Source organism: Xyrauchen texanus, chromosome 9 (genome assembly GCF_025860055.1).
Source record: "Xyrauchen texanus isolate HMW12.3.18 chromosome 9, RBS_HiC_50CHRs, whole genome shotgun sequence".
Lineage (NCBI taxonomy): Eukaryota > Metazoa > Chordata > Actinopteri > Cypriniformes > Catostomidae > Xyrauchen > Xyrauchen texanus.
This window is the reverse complement of record NC_068284.1, coordinates 42,966,516-42,993,834: the sequence shown is the minus strand read 5'-3', so window position 1 is coordinate 42,993,834 and position 27,319 is coordinate 42,966,516. Positions and strand designations below refer to the sequence as shown.

The 27,319-nt window shown below is 41.1% G+C and overlaps 1 protein-coding gene across 1 annotated transcript in view; it reads right to left on the bottom strand.

The window, feature by feature from the left end:
* The window catches only part of LOC127648795 (semaphorin-6B-like), a 188,204-nt gene extending 169,848 nt beyond the window's left edge, over positions 1-18,356 (bottom strand). The window contains exon 1 of the mRNA XM_052133558.1: positions 18,195-18,356. The gene's annotated coding sequence lies outside the window, so the exon portion shown is untranslated. The remainder of the gene's footprint in view (positions 1-18,194) is intronic.
* Positions 18,357-27,319: the final 8,963 nt, after the last annotated feature.

Genomic DNA, 27,319 nt, shown 5'->3' with positions numbered 1-27,319 from the left:
CACAGGACAGGGGCCGGGTCAGGAGGCCTGGGAGGAGGCCACAGGTCAGGAACAGGGTCAGGGGCCCTGGAAGGAGGCCCTAGAGGCGGTAACCTGGAAGGCTCTGGCGGTGGGGCCGATGGAGGTGGCGCCATAGGAGGCTCTAGAGGCGGAGGCCTGGAAGGCTCTGAGGACGGAGCTGAGGAAGGCTCAGGAGACGGAGCTGAGGAAGGCTCAGGAGGCGGAGCCGAGGAAGGCTCAGGAGGCGGAGCCGAGGAAGGCTCTGGAGTCTCTGGGGCCTGAGCCGTAGGAGGCTCTGGCTCGCAGACCGGGGCAGGCGAGGGCTCTGGCTCGCAGACTGGGGCAGGCGTGGGCTCTGGCTCGCTGACCGGGGCAGGCGTGGGCTCTGGCTCGCTGACCGTGGCAGGCGTGGGCTCTGGCTCGCAGACCGGGGCAGGTGTGGGCTCTGGCTCGCTGACCGTGGCAGGCGTGGGCTCTGGCTCGCTGACCGTGGCAGGCGGAGACTGGGGAGCAGAAGCCTTTCCTCTTCTCCTCCTCCGCCGGGCGGACGAAGCTCGCAACGCTGGCTCATTGGCCGTGGCAGGCACGGAAAGCCCAGAGGCGGAAACCGGGATTGAGGAAGGTGGTTCCCCGGCAGCGAGTTCTCTCAAGACTAGACACACATATTCCCTCCACGTGAGGTCTCCGGAGTTCGGCAATTCCCTCAGCTGGTATGTTGGTAGCCCGAGCTGGTAGATGGTCTTCAGGGACTTGTCGTCGAAGCCGGTGTGGATGGCAACAGCGGAAAAGAAGTGGGAGTACTCGCGGAAGGTCAAATCCGCCAGGGTCAGTTCCGTAAGGTAAGCTGCTAGATCCATATTTTGGCGGTCTATCGTTCTGTTATGAACAGAAGGCAGCGAAGGCAGATGAGGAGACTGGATCTAAACGCAGGCTTTATTGGAACAGAAAAACACAAAGGAAAACCCTCAATGGGGAAATAAACACAACACTGAGAATACGGGCAGGGAAAACATACCAGGCTAACAACGTTCACAAACATTCAACGAAAGACAAGGACTGAACCAAAAACCAGGATATAAATACACAAGGACAGGATGATTACAAATGATAAACAGGTGTGAACAATGCCACAAAATGGCAGTGATGATGACAGGTGGATACTGGGAAGTGTAGTTCTTTAAACAATAGACTAGTGAGACAGTGGAGCTAAACAAGGGACAAAAGTGAACCTATGGAAAACAAAAGGGACAAAAATGCAAACCAAAGGGGCAAAGGTAAAACAAGACAAGGTAACCCTAACAGTCACTGCATCCTAATATACTTCCCTACTATATACAGTAGTGTGCCAAAAACAGTATACCAATAGAGTTGCATGTCAGAATCTACCAGAGCAGATTATTTCCGTGATTGATGTTATTATGTCATATTTTCGGGTCAATACCCACATCGAAGTATGCCAGAAATCTATTCATACTACTCGCATGCATACCTTAAGAATGTACTGTTTTAACCGGCCAAGAAGTGTGTCCTATATCAAATACAGAACATACAGTATGCGGTATAAAACACAGAGTGTCTATAAAGTCAACCGCCACTACAGGGCGCACTGCCGTTTGTGAGCTGCATGTCATGCCCTGTCAGCAGGTCTTCACTAGTGATGGTGATTTTGATTCATCTTAGTGACTCGATTCTTTTAAATCCCTTCACCAAAAAGATTAGTTCAGATTCGTTCATCGACCATTACTCCTTTGCGACAGTTGATGGCACCAAATGTCTATTACGTTTTGAACGAGAAAATTGCATTGAATCAAAGGCACAGAGTCATTCACAACCAGATCAAGTCTACTAATCCTTTGTTAAAATTTGCATGTCCACAGTTCTACTAAGAGACTTCATCTCTGCAGAGTGTTTAAGCATAATAAGCAATTACCCACAAATGACAAGAAATCTATCATATTATGAACTGCTGAGCACAACGTTTTATCAAGCAATACAAAAAAGACAACAATACTAGACTAAATAATAATTATGAGTTTCAATAACATCTGTATGTCATTGTAATGTGTGGTCATCACTCACTTTTATTCATTATTCTTCCAGCCCCTTTTCTTGTTGAACGAGATTGCTGAAACGACTAGCCTTCTCCACTCGTTCAGCCAATCAACAGATTTTCATGAATGAGATGACTGATTCATAAATTCTCTTCATAAACGAGATGTCACCATTTTGTTCAGACTCAAATGACTGACTACTAGTTCAGTGAAGTGGTGTATTCGTTCAGTGGGTGAAACCAATGATATGCTCCTCATAGCCTGCACTCGAATGCTACTTTTACTTATTTTGTACTCTGGCTTCTGTGTCTGTGACGACTAAGAAAATGTTGTTACATTCTATGAATCGATTTAAAAAAACTATCATCTGATTAATCGGTTATCGGCATTTTCCACCACCTTAGTTATTGGTATCTGCAATATCCAATATCGGCCGACCTCTGTTTAAGAGTATATTAGTTTACATAGTTTTAGATTTCAATTTTGAACTCAAATATTCTCTATCAAATTCTTCTGAGACCAAATCATCTGCTATATCCATATTCATTTTATAGATCTACTGTACACTGCATCACAACATTTAATTAATTTGTTTCAATCTTTGTTGGGAATTTTATGAGTCACATCTCAAACAAAGCTGATACTCAAGTGACACATAAATGAGAACTTTATTAAGACTCCTGAGCTATGAAAGTCAAGAGCAACCTCCAAGCAATAAAATGTTCAGTTAGGCTGGGCTCAATAACACACACACACAAACTTCGAATAACACCTTCAGCTCTAAATCCTCCAACACTGTTGAAAAAGAGAGTAATTCTGCGGTCTGCAGACCACAAAAAAAGGACACAGCCGGCCATAAAAAGCAACAAAATACAGACAGCAACCAGACGTCACCCTTGGTCACCCGAGCTTAAGGTGCATGGGGGAGGGGTAGAGCACCTTGGTGTTCTTGGTCCCCAGCGATGGGTGCTCGGTCCCAGGAGAGATGGAAAGGGTAGAGGGTGGGGAGCTGAGGGAGGAGTATGTGTATTAACCCGAAAAGACACCTGCTATATTTGTGCAGCACCTGCCTGGCTAGCCTGCTGCGCTGGTGTCTGTGTGCACAGCAGAGATAACAGGAGGGCTATTCACTGCATGTCAGACGGAGAGAGTCAAACCCTCTCTAGCTTTACTTGTGTGTGTGTGCATGTGTGTGTGTCTGTCTTACACTCTCACTCACATCGTTTCCCTCCATTTCTCTCAAATAAACACACACTCTACCTTCACATACATACACACACACACTTGAACAGACACATTGACACATAGATGACCAGAATATCCTAGAGGCTTTGGGGTGGGTGGCCCACAACCCCCTAGCGCCATCCCAGCAATGTGTTGAAAGCCATTCAGAAAACGTTAGCGACCACATAACAACTCAATTGTAACCTCACAGAATACTGAACTGAAGCATCGTCCCGGTGAGTTGTGCACAGGTTAGCACCACTCTAGTTTAGGGTTGCTCTAGTTTAGGATTGTTCCTCGTAAATACTCATAAATATTGAAATGCTTAATGCAAATCTTAAAGAAAAAAATAAGGTAAATGGTAATATACATTTAATTGATTTCATTTGGAAATAAAGTACAAATGTTTGTTTTAACTTTACATAACTTTATACACACATATTTATACATTATAAAACATTTAAATGTTCAGTCATAAATTCAAGAAAACTGCTCAAGGCCAAATTAAGTAAATAATATGTTAAATGTACAAAAATAATAATAATAATAATAATTACACTATTTCCTAACAAAATTCCATTAAATTGAATTGAGTCATTTAAAATAATACAAAAGTAAAAGTTAAAGGTTGGGCAAGGTGGAGGAGGGAACCGGCTGAACAGTCAACATAAAGTTGAATGTAAAACACAACATAAAACATAAGACAAACACATACACATGCAGCGTGGCTGTCGTCTCTCTCTCTCTCTCTAACCGGCATCTCTGGCCCCCCTTTATCTCGCTCTCCCGCTAATCATCTGATTCAGTGCGGCCACACCCTCCTCCTCATTACTCCTCCCCCCGCCCGATTCAGGCCGGGGCGCCACTGGACTGACAACTTCACCCCCCCCCACCCCATTCTGGAGGGGAGACAATGCCCTTCCAGCCGTTCTGTCAGCCGGTGGTCCACCCCGCATCCTGGGAGCCTGGGGTAGAGACGAGGGGAAGCGTGGGGAGAGGGAAAGTGCGAGCAGGAGAGACACAGAGCGAGACGAGTGAAAAACTTGCTCGCTAGTTCCTGGACACGCTGTCGCCCAGTCCTCAACCACTCCTCGGCCATCTGGGGGAAGACAGCTCGCTCCTCCCCTGGCAGATGGCAGCAAGCCCTCCAACCCCTGGTGGACAGAACCTCTCCTTCTCTGCTGACGGCAGCTGTTCCTCCTGCTCTTAGTGTCAGGCAGCGACCTCTCCATCCCCAGGCAGAGGGCTGCGGCTGCTCCCCTAGTAAATGACAGCAGCGAGGACTCCACAACAACACATTCCTCCTCCCTCCAGGGTTTCAGCACCACTGTAACAGTTAAAGGTTGGGCAAGGAGGAGGTGGGAACCGGCAGAACAGTCAACATAAAGTTTAAAGTAAAACACAACATAAAACATATACACACACATGCATGCATACATACGTGTGGCGTCTCCAATCTCACTCTCCCACTGATCATCTGATTCAGTGCCGGCTGTGCCACCCTCCTCATCACAAATAATAATAATATTAATAATAATTTATTTTATTTTATTTAGTCAACAATTACACAATTAATTTACATTAAATTGAAATGCATCTTAAAATTAGGCAAAAATATTTTTGAGTCTATTGATGTTATTGATTGATTAAATTATATGTTATATATGCAGTAATTTCCATATCAAACAAGGAGTAGCCTAAACATTCATAAATAATGTTGTATTTCTTGTATGATGGCCGGCAATACGTTTCTTGGTCATTGATCAGATGTCCAGGAATTTTACATGGCCAAAGCAGCCTGGTATCATGAAATTTACATGAGCATTGCAAAATGTTTGCAAAAATGAAATGACATGCTTCATAACACGTTTGGCTGCAATTTTCAAGCGAAATGTCCAGCAGGGGGTGCCAAACCACACAATGAGGTTGTAATCAGATGGGGTTTCTGTGGTGAATTTTAGATTAAAAACTCCCTAACCTAAAACTTTACCCTAAACTTAACCAAAAGTGTCGAAAAGATAAATGAGAGTTTAGCAAAACAGACATCCTTAACCAACACCTAACCTTAACTGATTGTGTTTTAAAATGCATGAGCAAAATGAAAAGCATTTTCTGAAGCAACCGCATCAAATCGTGACGCTTCTATGTCTCTAATGTGTCATGTGTCAGCTTAAGTTCTTGTCTGGTTTTGAACTGTGGTCCTCAGAGTACAAAGTCCAATGCTCTATGAGGTGCAGTAACGTGCGAGTTAATCATATTGGAATACGTGTATATATGTAGGTGGATCTGTAATACAAGTGTTCATATTTTTTATTTTTGAAAAGATGCTTTAGAGTAAAAGTGTCTTGATATCATAGCATAGCAGGGTCTGAGTAATAGATGTAATCTGAGTAATCAGCCATTGAAGCCATGATTTGAGTGAAAGTGGATAAAACATACAGTTGTTGTAGCGCCTCTAGTGTTCATTTCACTTGGAAACTGCAAGGAATTGTATCTGGAGACACGTATAACAATTTTTGCTAAAATGTATATAGAGTCAAGTTTTCATTATGAGACAAGGTTGGCAAAGGGGGCAAAGGTGGCCCTTCTCTAGTTCAAATTTAAATCTAGGTATTTCTCTTATCTAAATAGTCTGTTGTCCTTTGGAGCTTTGGACTTCTCTAGACAGTTGTTATATATTCTTTTTCAAATTCACATGGGTAAAATAAATAATACAAATATATCGCAGAATACCTAAGAACACAAAGAAAACACGTCAGCAAAAAAGAGGCAGGCACAGGTGGACCTCTGTCTCTTTCAGGCAGTTGCTGTGTAATGGATAGATGTGCTAACCTTCTTTTGGTGTCATTCACAAGAAAATGTACATCATAGATATTAGTTCTTCACTTCTCTTACAAAAAAAGTAAAATGTATTACCAGGTTTTTGGACATACACCACAGGGCTCCAGACTAAACAAAAATGACTTAGGAGCCATTGGCTCCTAAACTGAAACATTAAGGTGCCAAATGGATGCTTTTAGTTGCCAAATCACAGAGTTGCTAAATTTAGATTGCTGTTCAGAAACCAGATAGAAAGCCGGAGAAAAGGAAGATAACCCAGCTGATAACCCATTAATAAGAGGTTTAATAAACAGCATATAAGATAAGTTTGCATTCCCCTTTTGTCTCATAAAGGTTCACACTCCATTCATAATTTATACAAATATAATAGATAACATATTTTTTATTTAGTACTGCTTTTCAGAATCTACATTACAGATAATGACATAAAGTATAATATGCATATATATACAGTGTATCTTTGCACTGTATATATAATCTTTGCATCTTGTGTAATAGTTGTGTACAAGTCCCTCCATTGTTTTAATTGTCAAAAGCTTGATCTCATATATATTAAGCAATATCACATGAGCAAGAGTGTGATTTGGCCCTACATCAGCACTGCTGTGGTTCAGCCACAGACACGAGGCCGCAGGTAATCACAGCAGTGCTGATTTAGGGCCATATAGCATGATTGCGAGTATATGCCACGGATCAGAATCTGCCATTGCTGGTTCAAACCAAATGATGCATCCAAGCCTCTCGAAAACATCAATTCAGAACTACTAGTATCACAGCTTGCGCTGTTACTAACATGTTATTGGAGAAACAAGGATGTGTGTGTGTGTGTGTGTGTGTGTGAGAGAGAGAGAGAGAGAGAGAGAGAGAGACAGAGAGAGCGAGAGAGATGGAGTGTGTGCGATCACCTGTCGATGATGCTGTAGCCTGTAGTCAGCTTTCTGAAGATAATGTCATTTTGGTGAAATGCATCTTATTTTCTCAGTGGAAAAATAGCCGTCCAAGCGGGGGTATTCCTCTCTATTTCGCAGTAGCCGGTGCGCAGTCTTTCACTATAGAAACAAAATGTCCTCCATCGTTTTGTACTCTCCAATGTGGAAAGTCCGGTAAGAGGTAAGCACCATGAGTTTGTTAATTAATCAGTCTGTTGTGTCTCTCAGCTGTGATGAGTCCTAAGGCTGAAGTTAGTTTAAAGCTATTTCCTAGCTTTAGTAGTGTAGTAGTAATACAAGCGATCATGGAGTGCTGTTGAACATAAACACTGAGTGACGCTGACTCACTTCACGTCACCAACTGGCTCATATTACTCACAAAAATTGTCTTTTGCTTCCACCTGCTGGCTAAAATATGTAATCTCACAATATTAAATATAAAGATGCAGGTGGCTGTTAACACATTTGCACTGCTCTTACACTTTAGTTTAGAATGGCACGGACACAAGCAGAGTGATACATATAGTGAAGTGTGCGAGTGCTGATGTGTGAGACCATCATTACTCATGGAACGTTTCTTGTCCAATCAGATTCAAGGACCAGATCTAACCGTTTTATATAAAATGGTTAGATCTGGTCCTTGAATCTGATTTCTCAGCAATAGCATTCTGAGATGATATTCTTCTCACCACTATTGTACAGAGCGTTATCTGAGTTATCGTAGACTTTTTCAGTTCAAACCAGTCTGGCCATTTTCTGTTGACTTCTCTCATAAAAAGTACCATGGACATGGTCTGTGATAACCCCATGTTTATGAAAAGTGTCATAGTAAATCCGAACTGACACAGTCTACGGTAATTCAGACCGCTCTGTACAATTGTGGTGAGAAGAATATAATCTCAGAATGCTGTTCTGAGATGTGGGTTGGTGCTGTTTTGGCAGCACAAGGGGGACCTACACAACATTAACAAGTGGTTTTAATGTTGTGGCAAATTGTTGTGTTTCTATATATATATATATATATATATATATATATATATATATATATATATATATACACTCACCTAAAGGATTATTAGGAACACCTGTTCAATTTCTCATTAATGCAATTATCTAATCAACCAATCACATGGCAGTTGCTTCAATGCATTTAGGGGTGTGGTCCTGGTCAAGACAATCTCCTGAACTCCAAACTGAATGTCAGAATGGGAACGAAAGGTGATTTAAGCAATTTTGAGCGTGGCATGGTTGTTGGTGCCAGACGGGCCGGTCTGAGTATTTCACAATCTGCTCAGTTACTGGGATTTTCACGCACAACCATTTCTAGGGTTTACAAAGAATGGTGTGAAAAGGGAAAAACATCCAGTATGCGGCAGTCCTGTGGGCTGAAAATGCCTTGTTGATGCTAGAGGTCAGAGGAGAATGGGCCAACTGATTCAAGCTGATAGAAGAGCAACTTTGCCTGAAATAACCACTCGTTACAACCGAGGTATGCAGCAAAGCATTTGTGAAGCCACAACACGCACAACCTTGAGGCGGATGGGCTACAACAGCAGAAGACCCCACCGGTACCACTCATCTCCACTACAAATAGGAAAAAGAGGCTACAATTTGCAAGAGCTCACCAAAATTGGACAGTTGAAGACTGGAAAAATGTTGCCTGGTCTGATGAGTCTCGATTTCTGTTGAGACATTCAGATGGTAGAGTCAGAATTTGGCGTAAACAGAATGAGAACATGGATCCATCATGCCTTGTTACCACTGTGCAGGCTGGTGGTGGTGGTGTAATGGTGTGGGGGATGTTTTCTTGGCACACTTTAGGCCCCTTAGTGCCAATTGGGCATCGTTTAAATGCCACGGCCTACCTGAGCATTGTTTCTGACCGTGTCCATCCCTTTATGGCCACCATGTACCCATCCTCTGATGGCTACTTCCAGCAGGATAATGCACCATGTCACAAAGCTCGAATCATTTCAAATTGGTTTCTTGAACATGACAATGAGTCCACTGTACTAAAATGGCCCCCACAGTCACCAGATCTCAACCCAATACAGCATCTTTGGGATGTGGAGCTTCGTGCCCTGGATGTGCATCCCGCAAATCTCCATCAATTGCAAGATGCTATCCTATCAATATGGGCCAACATTTCTAAAGAATGCTTTCAGCACCTTGTTGAATCAATGCCACGTAGAATTAAGGCAGTTCTGAAGGCGAAAGGGGGTCAAACACAGTATTAGTATGTGTTCCTAATAATCCTTTAGGTGAGTGTATATATATATACACACACACAGACACACACACACACACACACACACACACACTTGCAGCCAAAAGTTTAGAATAATGTACAGATTTTGCTGTTTCAGAAGGAAATTGGTACATTAATTCACCAAAGTGGCATTCAACTGATCACAAAGTACAGTCAGGTCATTACTGATGTTAAAAACAACATCATCACAATTTATTTTTGGCCCCATTTCCAGCAGCCATCACCCAAACACCTTATCTTTGATTAATCATGCTCATGAAGAAGGCTCAATAAGAGGCAGACAGTGTTTCCCCATTACTGTTCCTCGGGAACAGGACATTGTTCAAAATTTTGCATCTGTGTGTATTACTCAAACAGATATTGTTCTTGCAAAAGAGAGAAAAGTAGCCATTGTACAAACATGGAATGTTCACACATTCTCAGAAAAAGGTCCATTTTCTCTTCACGTATCATGCACCCCGCATGTTATGCTGAACCACTTCCCTATGGCGAGCGATGCCTAATCACCTATAGCAAGTGAATCAATAAACCCGCTGTCCCGCTGCATGGATGCGTGGCAAGCCCTCATGGGCGTGTCAGACTGGATGTTAAAAAAACGATTGAGCATGGTTATACGATTTAGTTTGTACACCGGCCACCCTGCTTCACTGGCGTTCTGCAATCTGTGGTCCGACAACAGGATGCACGATGTTGTAGGCAGGGATTCACAGTCTCCTTGCAAAATACGTGATAGAGACTGTCACAGACTCTGACACACGCAGCAGGATTTACAGCTGTTATTTTCTCGTTCCGAAGAAAGAAGGCAGGCTTCGGCCCATTCTAGGTTTGAGATGATTGAATCGAGTGCTCGCGAAGTGCCCATTCAAAATGTTAACTCAGAAACAGAACTGGTTTCCATCAATATATCTGAAGGACAAATATTTTCATGTACCAATTGCACCGCGTCACAAACGTTTTTTGAGATTCGCGTTCGAGGGAACTGCGTATCAATTCAAATTCCTTCTTTTCAGCCTGTTTCTGGCCCCCCGCACGTTCACAAAATGTATCGATGCGGTGCTCGCCCCATTGAAATTGAACGGTGTCCATGTTTTGAATTACCTTGATGATTAGTTATTACTAGCCCAATCAGAGGCACTACTGAGCAAACACAGAGACTTGCTTCTTTTCTCGATCTGAAAAATCTGGGTCTGAATGTGAACTGGTCCAGCAAATCTCCTTTTTAGGGGTTCGTCTCAACTCCACGAGCATGCGTGCACACCTCACAAACGAGCACAAACAAACCATTCTTCAGTGTCTGTCTCAGTTCAAATTGGGGAATACATTGCCTCTGAAGTCATTTCAGAGATTGCTGTGTTTCATTGTGGCAGCATCCACATGAGACCTCTCCAGTACTGGCTCAAGCAGCACGCCTGGTGCCTCTCGCCGCTGTCTGCTACTCTAGTACCATGGACAGCACAGGCCTTCAACAAACAGGGTAGGCTGGGTCAAGCATCCAACACAGGTTTGGGCATGGTGTGCGATGGATGCCCGACTTTCGGTACTTGGACAGGTGCAAAACTACTGGCTGTCTTTCAAGCTCTGAGAACTTTTCATTCTGACATTGTGAATCACCACGTGCTGACTCATTCGTATAACAGAACAGTAGTGGCATTAGTTGCGCCAAAATGGCTCAAAAAGTTCTGGTTTCCGAAGATGATAGAAATACTAGATGGCCCTCCATGGGACATTCCGCTGAGGCAAGCACAAGGCACGATTTGCCATCCCCAGCCAGAGCTGTGGAACCTATATGTGTGGCCTCTGAACGGAACACGACGAGCCAGAATTGGCTTAGTCTGTGATGAACACTGGAGGCTGGCTTGTCATTTAAACAACATTTAAATGTATAAAAGGCTACGTGCCTAAGGTTTTATCAATGCCCTTCAGGGCTCAGGTGGTTCGTTTGCAAGCCTTCTTTTTTCCACTGTTTAATTCAGATGAAGAGCAATCTATGCATATGTTACACCCGGTGAGGGCATTGCATACATGTGTTGAGCACGCCTGTCAGCTTAGGCTGTCGGATCAGCTCAGGCTTTCGGATCAGCTCTTTATTTGTTATGAAGGACGCACAAAAGGAATGTTCAGTCTCCAAACGAAGGCTCTTTCACTGGATCATTGATGCGATCGACCTTGCTTACGAATCACAGGGCTTGAATTGCTCTATTGCCATCAAAGCACATTCAGGCATGGCCTCTTCGTGGGTGTGCAGAAATGGTGTGTCCTTACAGAACATATGTTTGGCAGCAGGACGGTCCTTGCAAAACACATTTACGAGATTTTACAACCTGGATGTGCCGTTCATCTCCTCACAAGTCCCCTATGTATAGAGTGCTCCTTACATTCAAGTGGGTGAGCCCAAGCCCTTACTATGGGTGGCTACCAACTATAATCCCTTTAATATGACTTATCAGCCTGTGGCCTGTGACTCCTTATAATATCCCTTTTTAGTGTTTTAACTCTGGGAGTGTAATGTCACGTAGTGCAGCATGACTGGATTCCGTTCCCCATAGTGCTTACGGCAATGTCGAGTGAACTGAATCAATAGGGAACATCTCCGGTTACACATGTAACCTCGGTTCCCTCAGATAAAGGGAACGAGACATTGGCAAAGCTGGTCACACCACTACTTCAGAATTTCAAATTCGAGTGACTCACTCTTGTGAGTCATATATAAGCCTAATGCATGCCGCTTATATAGGCCTAATGCATGCCTAAATAGGCGGGTCTCAGACACCATTGCCAATCAGAGGATTATATAAGGGTTTCAAAAAGGTTGTATGAGGACAATTCCTCCATAGTGCTTACGGCAATGTCTCGTTCCCTTCAACTAAGACAACCGAGGTTACAAGTGTAACCGGAGACGTTTTCAAATCTGTGGGCGTTTTCAAACCGGGATGGGTGTTTCTAAACTATCCAATGAATGTAGGGAATCTCAATGGTTTGAAAACGCCGACAGATTGGGAAAAGCCCATTTTTGTTCTGCAGAGATATAAGTCTCATTCTTTTTGGGCGATTCATGAAAAAGACCCAGTTCAAAAGAGTCATTTGTTCACGATTCTCTCATGCTGGGTTTGTTGTTGTGTGCGCTGCAGCATGCTCGTCACAACAGAATGGGTGAAAAGTGGCACGAGATACACTGGTGCGAGCTCTAATGATGTATATAATAACTCACAAGATGATACCTGACAAAACCGCATATGAACGCAAACAACCTATACAATTATTTTTGGTCACATTTGCGACCATTTTAGTCACAGTCTGGAGCACTGTACCATAGTATTGCCATAAATGTTTTGGAAATGCCACCATAATAAATCTTATTACAAAACTGTATGGTACTACCATGTTTTTGGTACTACCATGGTACTACCATGTTTTTAGGATTAGGATTCTTTAAAGTGCCTTGGATGCTTTTTGATGCCAAGGACCTTGCAGGACCCCCTTCATTAAATAAAATTTCACGTGCTGAAGTTTCACTGCAGTTTTCTGGTGAAATTAACACTATAGGCGCTACAACATCTGTGCAGGTGAACTAAATTAACAAGTTAACTTTGCCCTAAAATATGCCTTTTGTAAAATCTTCTTTATTCTTTAAACGGCTCCCTTGCAACCCTTCTGGGAATATTCGGACTCCAGTTTGAAAACCACTGCAATATAGTACCCTTACAAAAAAACGTCCACATGGTAACCAGTTTCCACCTACATACTGTACTAGTTACTACAGTTATAGTTAATGCAATAAACTTGATGTAACTTTAGAACTGCCCCAACTTCTTTTCAGATACTGAAAGCATTATACGCTGAAGGAGATATTAACTACTTGTGATTTTACTGTAGCAACAATAATTGTAGTAACTGTGGTATATTGGAAACCATATATGATAAACCTTTGTGAAGGTAGCCATTAAGTGCAATGGTGTGTGTATATATATATCAATGTACCATCACTTTACCATGATGCCACCACCATACTTTTTAAAGGGTACAGGAAAGTTTTGCTCATAAAAGGTTAGGTTTCCTCAAAAATAGGAGAACCAGTTTGACCTGATAAATTATGCAAACTTACACAAGCCACAAAAACCAAACAATCATCACATATAAACTTAGCACAAAAGCTAAATTCATTTTGTGATAGTATTTGAATCATGCATGCAGAGGTGGCACTAGGGAAGGGCTAGCGTGTGATTCAGCCTCCCCAAGAAAGTCCGTAGCAACCCGGTAGCACCCCCATCCTCTGTATGAAGATTGTATGAAGAAACATTTTCAATCATGCCATGTGTCCCGTATTTCTGTCACCTTTTAAGCATCAGAACTATGCCCGATTTACAAATGAATTACTAATTTGAGTCGATTCCTTCAAAGAATAAGTTAAACCGTTTAGCAAAATAGTCAGAATCGTACAGACAGCTCATGAACTGTATAATTTGGAGCGTTTCTCACTCCGTAAAAACAGAAATGACATAAATAGAACAGAAAACGATCAAGTGGAATATTTACCGTCATGATACACAGAGCAGATAAGGAGTTTAACTTAACTGTTGGAACTTTATTAAGCGCACTCCAACTGCATGTCTCACAACAACTCTCGGTAATGGTGGAGCAGCCCCAGTAAAATAGCAAACCCGGACCCTAACAAATAATAAACTGCTTTTGTGAGGAAACAGCATATAACTTAATGGATTGGCCACCTGTCCACTAATCTTCAACATGTTTTACTCTCGACCAGGGGCGATTCTAGGGTCAGAGCTTTAGGGGTGCTGAGCACCCAATGAGCCCCACTGCCACCACCCACCCTCTTTTCACACAAAAACAAAAAATATGTCTATTGAAAAATAACTTTATCATTTTAACATTGATAACTAACTCCAAAATCCAGATTTTTTTCTTCTTTTTTTTTTTTTAGACCTTTTCAGAGCACCAGCTTAATTGTGAGAGTTCACACAGACAGCCCCCTGTAACAAACACAAAACCTTCTTCACTCAGCTGCTTTTCCTGACTGTTAACTCCATGTGCCTCCTTTTGTATCAACAGTCATCAGATTGGTTAGATTAGATTCAACTTTATTGTCATTGAACAAAGCAACAGGTACTTGAACAACAAAATGTAATTCATCTTCTGTAAATTATTTACAAAAAATGGTTCTTGAAAGGCACTTTTTTTGTGTGCCAAACAGAGTATGAGGGTATTGAGACAGCTTTAACTGTTTAGGACCAGTGTCCTTATCCCCTAAGTCTGAACAGCTCTCTTCTGTCTCTGCTGCTTTGGCTTGGTGGTCTCTATGTTGCACTCCCTCTGTCTCTTCATTTCTTTCACTAGTCAATTCCCTCTCATCCCTTATGGACTCTCCCTGTTGTTTTCCTCCTCCTTTATTATGAAAAAATGTGGTGTAAAATAATGTTACAAAAAGTAAATGTAATATAGGCTACTTAATGCCAATAAGTTAGTATAGGGGTATGAGTAGTTACTGTTTTGCTTGCCACTATTCACTATATGTCATTGTCAATTTATTGTTGTTGTTTCCTCACCTGGTTCTTCCTGCATGCTCTCCCTTTCCCTTTCTCCTTCTCCATCTCCCTCTCTTTCCCTTGGCACTGACAATCATACACAAATATATTGTAGGCAGGAGAGTTGAGGTCAGTTTGTCATGTCACAAAAATGGTATGGAGACCATTTACAGATTCTAAGGATATGATCAAAAGGCACACAGAGGCGTGTCATTTTAAATGTCTTTATTATTATTATTATTGGGCTTAGAAACTTTTTTAAATCACAAATTCCTTTCACAAGAGAAGCTGTATTCTCCATTGTAGGTTGGTAATAAATAAAAAAAATAAAAGCAGGGGATTGCCTAGATAAGTAATTTGATACAACAACAGATAGCTGGTTTGCATTATCTGTTACTTTAGCTTAACACTTTTCAGAAGAACAAAAAAAAAACAAAAAACAAGACAGAGGTCATTATGGACTGTCCCTAGTCTCTCACCTGAATCTGTCTTTTTTCTTTTAAAGAACTGTCATATGTCCATTGCTCACTGGCAGGCCACACACACACACACAGAGAGAGAGAGAGAGAGAGAGAGAGAGAGAGAGAGAGAGAGAGAGAGAGAGAGTAATGCTAGGAGTTCAGGAGTTAAGCCTGGTTCAGGTTAAATCCTCTGTGTGAGGAATGAATAAATACAGCAAAAGAAAAACATTAAACTTTCTTTTATTGTCTAGTTTGATAGTCAGCCACAACTGAAAAATAACAGATATAAATCTAGGAATGAATATTAATTCATTTCAAAAGCCACAGTGAGTGTTTTCACACATACTGGTGGTATACAGTGATATGTTTGTTTTACTCTGGTCCAAACGCCAGGGCTTCATGTTTCCATGACGACTGACCAGAAAAGATGCACGTGATGTCATGTTTACATGACTCCCGATTGTTAAAATGAGTATCCAATTAACGATAAACTTTACCAACAGAGACACGTAGGCCTACGCACTACACAGGTACGCAGTTTATTTGTCGCGCTGCTGTTTTTGTTTCACGTTCTAGCAGTTAATAAACAGAATTGCATGCGTCTTGCAGAAGAACATTGTAACCGGCGCTACTTCTCTCCGTTTATGACTATGGACGAGTCACCCAGGTCCTGTGCTACTCCACAGCGGCGGTGACCCGCTGGACTAAAATAGTCCGAAAATAAACACTTATTATAGGTGTACCATGGTGATTCAGGATACTGACTCCAGTACTCACCGATATGGTTTCGGAATCGGAACAACTCTAGGTAAAAGGAAAGAAGTGAGAGACACAGCTTTGGAGCAACATAGTTGATTCACAACACTACATAACAGGTTCTCCCTCTGCGTGTGTTTCGCGCTGGATGACGGTCGTGCTGAGCGGTGCAGGTACAGAGGAGAAGTAGAAGAAGAGAAGAGGATGACACCATTTGCTAAGCGGGGGTGTTTTCATTTTCACCCTTAACACATACATTTTAAACCACAAACTACGGAGTATGTTTTGGACATTATTTAACCTTGTCAAAGACGAACAAAATTTTTAGAATAACAACATTTCTTACTCCAAGTTTTAGGGGTGCTGAGCTCCTTTTTAGGCTAGACTCGCCCTTGCTCTCGACAATCCTATTGGAGTGAACAATGTGTGGAGTTAATTATGATAAAACTGGCTGTTTTTTAAGAGAAGTCACAGACGATTTTGCAACATGTAGGTGTCAATTTACAGTTCTCCCCGTTTATACGGTGACAGCGATATTTTGAATCAAGACCTGCGGGTACATACTTCATTTGGCAGTAATGAACAATGCCTTTATTAAGTTCAACACCTGCGTTTGCAGCTTTTAAACAACTCAAGGTAAAGCCATTTTCCAACCAAACAGGTATAAAAAAGTATCATTGCATGTTTTGCATGTTTTTTTTTTGTTTGATTTTTTAGCTGATTTTGATTAGTGCTGGATGTGCTATGTGAATAAGCCTTTAGCAAAGCTTTGTAGCCTGTAGTTACTTTAATTGCAACACAAGATATTTACTTGTGAAAAGGTAAAAATGCTGTTCCTAAAGTCACCAGAATTAAATGCTTTAGCGCCATATTTGCAAAAAGTTTCTCCCGGGGGGGGGGGCATGTCCCTAGACCCCCAGTAAGGGTACAATGTTTTGCTGTACCTGCTTCAGACAGTACTGTAAAAAGTCACCCCTGAAAGTGTGTTGCCTGTTTTATTGAGTCTGCAGCATAGAGATTTCACTGCTGTTGTCACCACATGCAAACTGTTATTAATAAAATTGCTTGGCCATGCCAGGTTATGCATATATTTAGAGATCAAAGCTCAGCTCCCCCTGTCCGTGATTTAGCACCTCTTCAGCACCAGCAATCAAAATTCGCTGGTGCCGCCCCTGCATGCATGTATACCCCAAAGCTCAATCTGACGTGATCCTCCAATCCTCCCATATCCGCCAATATACAACAGCTTTGTCTTCAAACACCCCACTGACATGCCAAATGTGCTTTACATAAGCCTGGCACAGGAGAAGGTTTGTTTATTACCAGCAAGAGGCGTATATTCAACATCAGTGGACCTGAGGTGTGCATGCATGCACAACAATAGAAGGATTTGCATTGCAACCACACCGCAGCAGACCTTTGGTGCCCTGCACGTGAGTGAATTACAAACTAAAACAGTTTAGCAAGATATAAATCTTCAGGCATGATCTGTAAGACATACTGCTGGAGACCAATAAGCCTTGGGGGGAAAGAAAGAGCCCTGTATATAAAATCCAAATAAGCCTGGAAAAATGATCATACCTTAAGTCAAAAATCCAAAAGGAATGCATACAGGATTCATGATTTGCAACGCATCCTAAAGGTTCCTGATTTGATTTTTCTTTGAATTCCAACATAACACACAAAAGCTAGATCTTTTAGAACACATAGTTCCCAACATGACTATTATGATTATCAGTAGGGGAAAAATGTCTCTTAGCACAAGGAATTTAAAGAAAATCTTCCAGGATTTAAAAAACTCCTAGCTCCCCTGTGTAATTGAACTGTCCAGTAGCATTATTCCAATACAAGTAGAGTTTACCACAGATTGCACCATATCCAAAAGGACTCTGAAAATGAAATAGAATCCTATATGAAGGATCATTTTTTTATTCTTAAATACAGACTTATTTGCTCCCATTGATTGATGCCAAATGATGATAGAAATTCCTAAAGGAACATTCCATCCATTCAATTCACATTTCTTTATGATTTTTTTGGCCAGACTTGATATTAGTTAAAGAACCATACTTTCATTCCTTATTGTGCATTTAATAATATTCAGCCGCAACTGACTGGCTCACCTGGTAAGTTGGATGTCGGTGCGTTTAAATCCTCCAGGTGATGCGTTTCTTCTTGGCGCAGGATGCGGGACAAAGCTGCGCTCGCCTTCGGGCGAATAAATTCCTCCTCTGTTCACCTGCCTCTCCTTCAGACTTATCACACACACCGGGCTGACATCGGTCCGACACAGGGCGGCTCTGAGAGGATCGGGTGCGCACCGGGCGTTTATAGCGCAGTTTTGTCCACCTGCTCACGGAGACACAATGTCCCTTTCAGGATGAAACGGGGATCCGGTGCGTACACTGCTGTAATTCAGGGAGGATACCAGGAGTAGGTGTGGTTCGTTGAACGGGCGACGGACGGAGACCGACGGAGAGAGACAACCGTGGCACGGATCCAAAAGAGCAGTCCAGCGTTAAGACGCACAGCGCAGTGAGTATGTGTCCGCTGAAACGCTTTAAAATTGAGAAAGATCAGTTGCCTATTAATATATGACTGTCGTTTTCAATCCTTAAATGGTTTAGGATGTAATAACCTTTGTTAATAACTCAACGCATCCTCCCACGGCGCGTGTTCTTGGCGTGGAATCAGAGGGGCTTTTCAGAGGTTCCTTTAGCGATGCTCGTGAATCGATTCTGCTGTCGTGCGCGTTTCAGTGAATAAACAGATATTTACATCCACCGTTGAGACACCGCGCGCTGTGTAAACACAAGCATCATTCGGGGGTTTTAGACTGAGGCATCCAAACCAAAGTCAAAACCATCCAAAGAGGGTGTCTCTCTCTCTCTCTCTCTCTCTCTCTCTCTCTCTCTCTCTCTCTCTCTCTCTCTCTCTCTCTCTCTCTCTGTCTCTCTCTCTCTCTCTCTCTCTCTCTCACACACACACACACACACACATAACATTCAATTCAAGGCAAACGCATTCAGGCTTGTTCCCATGTAGAAAACAAATGTTTCTTAAACAGCAATGAGATTCAATGGAAACTGAGGTTTTGTCTTAAGTCTCCTGCTTTTCAAAATTTTTCTCTAGAGAACAAAAGACTCACGTGTGTCTCCTTTCAGAATATATTTCAGATGTCACAAACTGTCCTCAAATTTGCCCAGATACCAATGTCTGCAATCAAAACCTAGGGATTTTGGTAAGACGTTAAACAGGTTCTATTTCTTAAAACCCTTTATGCTTGGATGGGTCCAGGCCCGCGTGAAAAAATAATTGTCCAAATATTTATAACAACAGTCATGACCAACACTAAATAGGTATCGTTTGAAATCACTTTACAAGGCATTATGGCCAAAACTGAGCAATTGCTTTGAAATTGACTGACAAATCAGAAGTGTTCTGTTTTAATAATTAATAAAAAATAAAAAAAATTGCATTGAAGCCTACATGTTATCGCAATCAGTAAAAATATTAGACCATCATACAGATATATGTTGTTGGAAAGCTCTCACAGAGTAGAATACGACCAGCCTACTCCCTTGGTTCACTCACAGACAAAAATATAGCGACTTTCACACTTACTGTTTGTATAATGTGAACAGGTGTTGCTTGTATGTCGTGTTTACACTTATAACTTCACAAAAAATAAACATAACATAAAATATCACATGCCATTACTTAGAGGAGGCGATAATCTTTCAAACGAGCCTACACACAAGGTAATCAGATGCATAGATCATTAGATAATCCAGACAAAGCACAATGTGCACACAGCATCTGGTTATCTGGCTGAAAACACTTCAGCTTTCCTGGATCAGGTGATGTAATTGGGAATGATGTAGTGTTTGGGCAGAGAGACATGTGATTGGTGACTGTTACATATGGCCACCAGGAGATGCCGCCAAGTACATGACACAGACTCAATGATGACTCAAATGGCACAGAATTAAACTCGCGACAAACTCTTGTGAAATCTCATTACTAAAATAATTTCTGCATTCTATGCAAACCTTTAGTCAATGTTATGTTTATATATGTAATTAGTTCATATGTACAATTATTATGTTGTGTTTGTTTGGAGAAGCTTTTGGACACTTAGAGACGTTTTTGTACACTAGGATAAATTATCCTTTTAATGCTATAACTTTTGATTGCTTTGTCATATAAACACAAAAATAGTTGCCCCAGTGTGGAGTTTTGCTCTCAGGTTAAGAACGTATTGAATTTCAGTTTTGCTCTGTGAAGGTCCCTCATCCCAATTTTCCTTCATGACGTCTATCATGCCACGGGGCTTACAATCATATAACATTAAAATGGGGAAAACCTTTTGGAAGCTTGCGGGACCTCACTGCAAATAACACGGTTCGAGCCACTTATCCCAGTTCCAAGCATCTTCATGCACAAACTTACAAATCATATTCTTTAAGGTTTTATTAAATCGTTCGGACAAGCTGTTCATTTGTGGATGGTACATGCTTGTCCGAATTGATTTAATCGCTGCACACCACCAGCGAACATCCCTGTGAATGCCGGCCAATAGAAAATGGCCATGAGACAGCTTAGTCCTTTCCCCTGTCCCAAGTGGCCTGCCATCGGATTATAATGAGCCACCTGCAATAACATTTCACAATGGCTCTATGGTACCAACAACTGGGTTGTATTTTCATTTGTCCTAGCATCCTCTGTCACTCTATACAACCAATCCTTTATAATTGAAAAATATGGATATGAGAGGGCGATGCCTGGCTGAAGACATTGAACATCAATCAATATCACTTGGTCAAATGTGTGCTTCAGGGTTTCATCTCGTGTCTGCTCTAAAGGGAATTCTTCTCTCAGGAATTCCCTAAGGGCAGGGGAGGATGACACCTCCCATTCCCTGGGGTCAGCCTGACATGGAGCAGATGCAGACGGCCCAGGCCACGCCTCCCCAGCCAGCACTTTGCCCATATCACACGACCCATTTTCTTACAGGACCCATCCACACACAACCCCTTCAATAATAATCGAAAAGCAGGCCAATTAATTCCCAAAATTAGTGGATGGGTGAGGCGAGGACTGAGGCGAGTACTAACCACGCCTCAACATTATGCTTTTGTCCCCGGTACATTATAGTGACAGTCACTATGGGATAAACCTGAATATCCCCATGCACACACCTCACCCTTATCCTCATCCAATGGCCTGTTTTGAACCAAGCATTGATGAATGTAGGTTTGATTACAACCTGAATCCACCAAGGCTTGGGATGTAATCCCCTTGACACTCTCCAATATCTGGTACATCCCTGCTCGAACGAGAGCGGTCTGTGAAGTGTCTGAAACCTGGATCAAGGCCCCCACCTCCATTACTGGGCACAGATCTCGGACATGACCCAGCAACTCCAGCAGACCGGCCCAAGCCTCCCGCCCACACCTGTGGCAGTGGGTTCCCTCACCTGGAATGAAAAGAGGGGAGAGATGGGGTTTGGTGGCCTGGGCCATCTGCTCCACGTCAGGCTGACCCCGGGGGAACGGGAGGTGTCATCCTCCCCTGCCCTCAGGGAATTCCAGATATAAAGATTCCAATTAGAACATAAAGCTTTTGCAGCCTGATTCAATTTTGGAGTAACTTATAGGTTCAACAAAAAACTTTTTATCCTCTAGTTCTTTAAAAATCCATATAAAGTATGTGTGGTCTATGAGTCCCAGAATGCTGATATGAAAAACAAATAATGTCACAGTACATCAAAAACCTTTTGAAATGCTAAAGAACATAGCCAACTCAAGAACAGTAGGCAGTATGTGTTTTTTTAATGAATAATTAAATAGTTCTAGATAAGAAGAAAACTCTTTGCTGAAGGTGCTGAAAATAACCAGTCAGTACCGCCGCTCCCTATAAGCAGACTATGCAGTCTGTGTAGGGCACCAACTCCCTAGGGGGGCACCATCTTATCCTAGGAGGGCACCAGAAAGTCCACCGGCTGCCCTTACTCGCACGTTATACATTATTCAAGGACCCGAAAGCAGTTGCGGAACACAGATGATTGCTTCACGCTCATATCACACGAACTGGCTTGACAATATAAATAATAATTTAATGATTGACTAAAAACAAAATCACACAAACATAAACACATAGAGTGCAGCTGCCTGTAACTCTCTCTCTCACAAACTGTCGCCTCCGGTGGCCCTTATCCCTCTCGTCGGCTTGATTAGCCTGATTAGGGGCCGGGAGTGCGTCATCACGGCCCGGCCCCGCCCTCCTCCTTGCCACACTCCTCCCTGCCACACTCCTCCCTCTTTTCCTTCAGGCCGGGGAGCCCCCGGCATGTAGAACATCCCCCCACCCCACCCCCGCTGGCATGTTTTCCCTGCCTTCTCGAACATGAGAGGTAGAAATGTTGAGCAAAAAAAAAAAAAAAAAGAGAGGGCCAACACAGAGCGACAGCGGGAGAGAGAGAGGAGAGAAAAATTAAAACATACTCGACGGTTCTCTGATACGCCATAGCATGGTCCTTGGTCACTCATCCACCCTATAGTGGATGACAGCCAATCCACCCAGTGTGGATCAGAGGTAGTCCTCCAGATGGACGGAACGCCCCGCCGCCTTTTGGTGGACAGTAGGGGTCTCCTCCGCCCCTGGCAGCGGTTCTCATGCTCTAGGCGGTCGGTAGTGAGCCCTTCCCCGCTTGCGGACAGCAGTGTTTCCTTTGACCCCACCATGTTTTAGCGGCCGGTAGGGATCGCCCCTGGCAGGATCCCCACCTCCCCTCATGGTCGGCGGTCATTCCTACGCTTTCAGGCAGCCGGGCTCCTCTGTCCCCCAGCGGATGCCCACGGCTGCTCCTTTGGGGTGGATGGTAGTGGCAAGGACTATACTACAGCACATCCCTCCAAGAACTGGCTTGATAATATAAATAATAATTTAATGATTAACTTAAAACAAAAACACACAAACATAAACACAGACAGGGCAGCTGCCTGTAAGTCTCTCTCTCTCTCGGCTTGACTAGCCTGATTAGGGGCCGGGCATGCGTCATCACGGTCCTGCCCTCCAACTTGCCACAGTATTATTAGATATGAAATATAACACGATAGAAATTACTCTCTATATTTGTGAGGACATTTGGAGATATTTGGGCCACACAAATGGGTGATTCTCACAAAACCTGTCAAGAAAATAACCTGGTCCTATTTTACTCCAAAATCAAAAGAAAGAAATAAGAAATTATATTTTGCCATTAGATTTATAAATTAATTACAAAGGCATTAAGATTTGTTTACATTGTGACATTATTTTCATGACAGTTATGCACATTTTATGTCCCAATTCTCACTACCACAATGCGAAAAAATATTAAGTATTTATACATCATATTAGTTCTTCCTTGATACTGCCTTTCATTTTTGCTGATTTTAATAGAGAAAATCTTTGTACCTAAGTAGTTTTGTTATTGTAAAATAGTAAATAATACTGTGTTACGGTAATGAGAATCATCATTGAAATCAATGGGAAAAGCAAATGTAAAATATCCGGACACATTATGGTAAAAGTCCTGAAAATACTGTTACGCTGCAAATAAATAAATACATTTAAAAAATGTAATGGTCTTTAATGAAGGCTTCATTTGTTTTATTCAAAATATTATTTTATATTTGTTTCGTACTGAACATTTTCTTGACATGTGTCGTGAGAAGAAATACACATATTTTGTCATACGTGAGCTGCATAAAACAAGTTCGCATAAACCCACAACAGAATCTTTAGCACATGTGCAAATATATTTCAATAATAGTCACACAATTGTCTATGTGTAATTCACAGAGACAGACTACAAGTGTGTGAAGATTATGTCAGGGTGCATTAAGAGTGCTTTTTTATTTAATTTAAATTTACTTTGAGCAAGAATCCTCACCACAGCAGACAACACAACCTTTTGTATAATGCTTTTGGCTTTCTGTGTCTGATTTTTGGGTGCCACATCTGCTGAAGCAACAATAGACTTGAGTTCACTGAGCCTGTTAACACAAGAACACAGAATAATTGCCATCATTGTGATCTCACCTCAGATAGAGGTCAGCAAACTGACATTACCAATTTTCATGAACAGTGGCCCCAAAAAGGATTTGAATGTATGAATGACATTTATTTATAATTGCCAATTATAACAAATTTTTTTCAAGGAAGTTTTTAAATGTATGCATTCTTTACAACATGTTGTGATTCTGCTGCATAGGCAATGCTGTTTCTTTCTCTTTTGCTCTTTTTTTGTCTCTCTCTCTCTCTCTCTCTCTATCACACACACACACAAAGTTTTTCCAGATGGATTCACAACTGAGATGTGTGGGATATCAGGTTCAAAGTCTGACTGATAGATTCACCAGTAAAACAGATCTTGCTGAGTAAAATGTGATTCATTAAAGTTTAAAAACACTTAAAAGACTACGAACACTAAAAGATTTTGTCAAGGGTATTTTCACGTCACCAAAACAATGCTTAAAGGAATAGTTCGCTCAAAACTTCTATCATATGTGCCTTTCAAATGGTTTTAGAAATATCATAAATATCATTAAGAACTTTACTGTTCGGCCATAGGAAATGAATGGAAAAGACAAAAAAAAGCAGAACAAACACACACAGAAATGAAGGGTGTGGAGGACTATAAAACATTCAGAGTGCAAAGCATAGCCTAAACTTTGACAAATAATAGTTTGATAATGTTTAAATAAAAATATTCAAAGGCATAACTTGTGATAAAATTAAGAATTATAAAACAGTAGGTAGCTGCATAGAACACTGCTGCCATCTACTGGCTATTATTGTCCTAACATGATTTTCAAGTCATGTTATTTTTCTATTTCAACAGATGTCAACAATCTGCCCCAAGGGTTTAGTAGGTTTTAATGTAGTGAAGTCAATTAAATTTGCTTATTTGCATATGCAAATGAATGGTGACATCGAGGAATTTGTATATCAATAAGATCTTTAAAACATAAAATCCCAAAAGAAGTGCATAATTTTATTGTTTTTACTTCAGGGAAGAAGAAATGTTATAATTTATTAAAAACAAAAAAACAAAGTAAAACCTGTACTGTTTCCGGTCAAAAAATATTATTAAATTATATAAATTATCGTGAACAGTGAAGTAAGCGGCCCTTCTTCAACAGAATAAGAGGATTAAATGCTGCTGTTCGTTACTGATTTCGGCTCATTTATATAAATTATGGTGTATTCTATTTTTTTAGTTGTATTCAGAGTGAATTTATATATTCCAGTTTAAAGCTATCACCTAATACTCTTTAAAGAAAAAAGATCAGTAAGGAAAACCACAGTATTTCACAGCTATGAAACATTCTTTCAGGATCAAAAACTGAAAGTTCTGAAAGCTCTGTTTTCATAATATCCCTCAAAGGTATTCTGATCATAGAGAAAGAGAAACTCTAACAGGCAGGTTTTCATCACCCTTGCTGCCTTTGCTTAGGAGATGAGCATCAGGAAACCATTACTGGTCATATTTAAGGCGATCAGTCAGACAGATGCTGCTTTGATATTGAACGTGCAAAAAGTATCCAATTCTGACATCTACAAAATGGACACAGGTCAGTGGCAAATCACTCTAAAAAGTGTTTTTAGCACAGAAAATGGCAAAGCCAGACAATGTGCACAAATTCCCAGTGACAAACCACCACAAAAGACAGGAAGCCATGCCACTCAGCATTGTGGGAAATCAATTACAACAGAAAATGGCTATTTTTTGTTTTTTCCTTATTGGAGCTTTTCAGCCTCTGGACATTATATGCTTTTATTGTATAGAACGGAGCAGCCTGGACATTCTGCATAACATCTCTGTATGTGTTCCAAGGAACAGAGAAAGTAATTTGGAAAAACACGAGGACATGGGGAGATAATTTTCACTTTTAAGTGAGAAATTTGATTGAATTTTTTTATTAATTTCAAGGGACACATTTAATCAAATTACCACTTAAAAAGCATTAAACCATTGGGGGAGGGGCGTGGGGTGCTATAAAGCAGGTAAAAATAGATGCAAACATATTATGGTATCCCAGAAGATGGCGTGCAAAATCACAAATAGGATTCAATTAATAAATGTGGGATGTCTAGAGATTGCCAAGAGGCTAGTGACTGCAGATAGTGCAGTGTCTGAAGACAGAGGGACTTCTTTGCCATCTAGTGGTGATGGTAAGTAGTGGCGTAGGTGGGCAGAGAGACTGCAGTAACCTTCACTGAGGCAAAGCTCTCTCTGTTTGCAGTTGTATGGCTACTTTCTGTACAAAGTCTTATTTACATGAAGATTCCTTAACAGTTCTAGGATTGGGATTCTTATTCTCAGATGCAAACCCCACAAATAAAGTGCTTTAATGTCTTTCATATGTTTAACTGGCCTGTCAATCACTGTAATCCCAGAAATTTGGTGTACGTCTCAGTTGATGTCATTTAATAAATGTTTTTACCTTCTATGGTGCCCATTGTGTTATAATTGAATAGTTCCACTTACAAAAATAAAAAGCTTTGTTTACTCTCTACCACAACAGAAAATGCTCAAAAAAACTTTTTAAAAAAGTGTACATTTCGCCTCTAATTCATACATATTTTATGAAATTACATTTTGACACTTTGATCTCTTACAAACATTTATCTATTAATATTTTTCTTAAAAGTCTAGCTCATCCTCACTAATAATAATAACCAGTGCTGTACTGTTTTTATTGCCATTTCTATAGAATATAGCCTATAAAACTATGTAACTATGCACTGAAAATGTTTTTGTCAGTTTAAATTAATTTAATTCTGGACGAAAATGTGTTTCTTTGATATAAAATTAAGATGTAGGCTTTACACAAATACTTTGTGAAGCTAAAACCTAAATAAATTGAGTAAACCTAAAATAAATTTGATCTGTTCAAAAAACTCTATTGAACAAACACATTAGAAATATATATATATATATATATATATATATATATACACAGGTGAAACTCGAAAAATTAGAATATCGTGCAAAAGTTCATTAATTTCAGTAATTCAACTTAAAAGGTGAAACTAATATATTATATAGACTCATTACAAGCAAAGTAAGATATTTCAAGCCTTTATTTGATATAATTTTGATGATTATGGCTTACAGCTTATGAAAACCCCAAATTCAGAATCTCAGAAAATTAGAATATTGTGAAAAGGTTCAGTATTGTAGGCTCAAAGTGTC